The following is a 5,000-nucleotide window of genomic DNA, read 5'->3' as shown; positions in this document are numbered from 1 at the left end:
GTTCTTATTACCAGACTCCACGAATTCCGTCGGTTAATCAAAAAATGACTTAAATCCAGATAAAAAAGACATTACTAGTGTCTCAGGCTCATTCATTAACGTCTTAGAGGTTAATTGTGCGATTTGTAACCTGTCTTTCCCCCACACCCTGCGATCACTTCTCTGGGTTTTTTTTCTACTCTTTGGTGTTCATTCTATTCCCTTCCCTTCTCTTCTCCGTCTCCCCTTCTTTGTTCTTGCGTGGTCTCCCCTCCCACCCCTTCCTTGGTCTTGCTCTTTTGTTTACCTCTACCTATTCATATAACTATTCGCCTTGTCTCCTCCTCCTCTCTAATTTTTCTTTTTTTTTCGTATCCCCTTCCATTTTTTCTCTTCATCTTCCCTTCCTTGCTCTAGTCTTCTTATCCCCCTCCCTTCTTTGATCTCGCGTCCTATTCTCCCATTCTTTATTCAGGCCTCAATTTCACCCCTTCCTTATTCGAGCCTCCTCCTCCCCGCCGCTTCCCTACCTTGCCCTATTCTCTCCCCTCCCTTCCTTGTTTCGTTCTCCTCTTTCCCCTCTCTTCCTCGATCTCACCTCGCCTTTTCCTCTTCTTTGTTCTATTCTCCCAAACCTCCTTGTTCTCGCCTTCTCCCCCCCCTCCCTCTCCCCACTCCCCGTTCCTTGTTCTCGTCTCCTCCTAATTCCCCAGACATCATTTTCTTATAGTACATCCTCTTTCTTCTCTTACTGTTATCTTTTTTATCAAATGCAGTGCAGTACTCCCCAGTACATAATTATTCATAGTTATTCCGTTATCATTGTTGTTTATATTTCCGTATAATTCAACTACCGCATCTCTTTCGTACTCGTAAACATTTAATGATGTACTCCAGAAGCAATTAAACAGCGCAAACTAGCACTATCTTTACTAATGGATCTTCTCCTCCCACAGGTGTTAGATTTGGACCTTCCTGCCTCCAGCTCACAAGGTAAGGACTTTTGTTTCTTTGTCTCTGCCTGCAGTTTAGGTTTTTGGCTTTTATGCAAATATGTATATATATATATAATATATATATATATATATATATATATATATATATATATATATATACATATATATATATATATATATATACATATCTATCTATCTATCTATCTATCTATCTATCTATCTATATATATGTGTGTGTGTGTGTGTGTGTGTGTGTGTGTGTGTGTGTGTGTGTGTGTGTGTGTGTGATATATATATATATATATATATATATATATATATATATATATATATATATATATATATATACACACATATATATATCATATATATACATATATATGTATGCATGTATATATATGTGTATGTGTATGTGTATGTGTGTTTGTGCTTGCGTGTAAATAGATAGATAGAAATATATAAATAGAAACATGAATATGTATAGGAATTAGTATATATTCAAATATATGCTTATATATACATATTGAACACAAGCACAAACACAGTCAAGTGTACACAAAATGCAAATGAGAACAGCCTCAATAAGATATGAAACTAAGCCTAACTCTTCACGAGTTTCTCTTCAAACGAATTATAAACCATTTCGGTTTGTTCGTCTGAAGAGGAACTCGTGAGAAGTTCGAAACGTTAGTTTAGTTTCATATATTACTGAGGCTGTTTTCATTTTCATATATATATATATATATATATATATATATATATATATATATATATATATATATATATATATATATATATATATAAACACATATACGCAAATGCACACACATACATGCACACACACACACACAAATACACACACACATACAAATATGTATATATGTGTGTGTGTGTGAGAGAGAGAATATGTGTATGTGGGTGTGCTTGTGTGTGTGTGTTTGAATGTACACGCATACACAGAAATAGCATACTATTGCTACTCCTTATCGAAAAGCACCTAATCAATAATTTAAAAGTTATAGTATTTTTAATATGTAACTCTTCGTAATATTACACACTTCAATTCCCCTGTGTTTGGATAACTCATCATTGCAACACAGCAGCAGCCCCCAAACCCACTTCTGTACATAGTATGAGACCCACCTACACCTACGCTATCATAGCATAGTTACCTCACTTCCTGTAATTCATTCAAAAGTTAATGGTCTTACATCACGCTGGTTGGTGGTCGGACAGCCTCATGGTGATGGATTGTTGCCTCGAACTTTCACATTTACGGTCCACTATTCACCGAGGATATAAACCTGACTACGTTCTAGATTCTCTCTCTCAGACTCTACGGTAAGATTGCTGTGGGTTCGTTCTGGTGTGATTCTGTACTTCAGATTCTTTTAATATTTCCCTTTTGTTGCTTTGAGACTTCAATTCAGTTTTGATATCAGACTTAAATGGAAATCAGGGATAAAGACGGAGGAGTAAGAACAAGGGAAAGGTAATGTAGAGTGGAGCAACTTCCGATGAGAGAGGAAATGGTTTATCGCCAAGGGAAATAAAACTTATCTCGAATGGAACGAGTGTAAGGGACGTACCAGACTGCTATATATATTCAACCGTTTCTAAATATTTCACCTCATTCGGACTCCGTTAATGGAGACTGCACACAAGACCACACTTTCATCGTCACCGCACAACCAGGATCCCGAGGAGGAGCGAGTTCATACATCATGACCGACAGGGTATAAGCACAGCGCGTGGGAAATCTGCGGTCCTAGCACGCCGTATTTCACACATCCGCCGCGGAGTTCTAACCCGTAACTCTGGTTAGGCTTATTCCCTTGCAATTACCCTGCGTCATCTTAAGTAATTTACATGACCTGGGAGACTTTGAGATTTTGCTTCTTTGTTTATCTATGGTTTGCCTACGCGTGGAATATATATTTCCCTACTTTTCTGTTCATATTAAACAGCGGACCTACCTCTCAAGTTATTTCTGTCACACACACACACACACACACACACACACACACACACACACACACACACACACACACACACACACACACACACACACACACACACACACACACACACACACACACACACACACACACACACACGCACACACACACACGCACACACACACGTATTCTCCCTCGAACAGCTAACGTAGCAACAGTAAAATATTACTCTAAGTTGCAGAACACCCACGAGTATTCCAAAACGAAATACGGCGCTGAACAATATCCTTCCCCGTTCTCGAAAGTATTCATAGTTGGAAATCGTTGAACAATAGGCCTAACAGGGAGCCTAGACACTATATTTTCCCTTTCCAAAACGGCTTCCATGCTCAACCCGCCGTAATATGCCTCAAAATATTTTTTTTTTTCGCTGTCTCATACATGCCTCGGTGAAGTGCTTTCCTCTCCTTATATGGTTCTTAAGACAGTCACGATCCCTCCATCTGAATATATCTAACGTATGATAAACAACATTAAGTCCCCGGTTACTGTATCGCATTTCTGTCATCCAAGATATATCACCGGATTAGAGGATGAAAAATAATGATTATCATTGCAAGGACAGCAACAAAGGAGCTGCAATTGATGATAAAATCGATGGTGAGATAAAAGTGTTTGTCTTTATTGCAGCGGGTGGCTTAATCAGATGCGGTATGGCGGTTGTATTAAAGTTGGTGAAGAGAAGGGCGATATGAGAAGGTCTCTTTGATAAATCAGCATTTTTATTACCATTATCATTATCATTTTTTTTTTTTTGTGCGGAGGGTATTGTTAATGGTGATGACCTTTTTATATATACATCGCTAGTACTTTCATCGTTACTGTTATTTTGTTGTTGATGTTGTTATCATTGTTACCATTAGTGTCATTATCATCGATATCAATATCATATTATTATCTTTACTAACATTCTTATCGTTGTTTTTATGATGATTATTATTATCATCATCATCATCATCATCATCATCATCATCATCATCATCACCATCATCACCATTATCATTTTTTATTGTTATCATTATCATCAGAGTCTTTAGCATTTTTTATCATGACTTATTATCATAATTGCTATTATTATAATCATTATCAATATTATTATTATTATTATTATTATCATTACTATTATCATTATTATTATTATTATGATAATGATGATGGTAATGAGGAAGAGAAGGATTATGACGATGATGATGACGATGATGATATTGATGATTATTATAATTACTCTAATTATGATAATGATGATATTACCATAGATACTAATAATGACTGTTATTATTACTATCTTTATTATCATGTTTATTATTGTTGTCATTATTGCTATAATTACTATCATTGTTTTATTATCATCATAATTTTACGTATTAATATGATTATCGCCATTACTATTGCCATTATCATCACCATTCTTATCGTTATCATAATAGTCATCATCATTATCACATAGTACTTTCTTTTCTCAGAATAGCCCAAAGTTTTCTCATCATGGGTATACACATTCTCATAAACTTATGAAAGTACTTACGATATTAACACTGCTACCACTACCTGCAAGCGTATATACGTGTTTATATAAACACACACACACACACACACACAGACACACACACACACATACACATACACACACGCGCGCACGCACGCTCGCACACACACACTCACACACACACACACACACACACACACACACACACATACACACACACACACACACACACACACACACACACACACACACACACACACACACACACACACACACACACACTCGCACACATACACACATACACAGTCGCACACACACACGCACACACACAGACACACAAACATACACACCCAAACAAACACAAACACACACACATACACACCAGAACAAACACAAACACACATACACACCAAAACAAACACAAACACACGCATCCACACCAAAACAAACACAAACAAACACACATACACACCAGAACAAACACAAACACACATACACAGTAAAACAAACACAAACCCACACACACACACACACGCACGCACACATACACACACACACAGT

The 5,000-nt window shown here is 37.0% G+C and overlaps 1 non-coding gene across 1 annotated transcript in view; it reads left to right on the top strand.

The window, feature by feature from the left end:
- LOC113819285 (uncharacterized) overlaps positions 1-5,000 on the top strand; it is a 97,451-nt gene that overhangs the window by 43,463 nt on the left and 48,988 nt on the right. Inside the window, exon 2 of the transcript XR_011398937.1 lies at positions 936-972. This is a non-coding gene — a transcript (uncharacterized protein). The remainder of the gene's footprint in view (positions 1-935; positions 973-5,000) is intronic.

This window comes from Penaeus vannamei, chromosome 12, assembly GCF_042767895.1.
Source record: "Penaeus vannamei isolate JL-2024 chromosome 12, ASM4276789v1, whole genome shotgun sequence".
Classification (NCBI taxonomy): domain Eukaryota; kingdom Metazoa; phylum Arthropoda; class Malacostraca; order Decapoda; family Penaeidae; genus Penaeus; species Penaeus vannamei.
The sequence above is the reverse complement of the archived record's forward strand: the minus strand, read 5'-3'. Positions and strand labels throughout refer to the sequence as shown.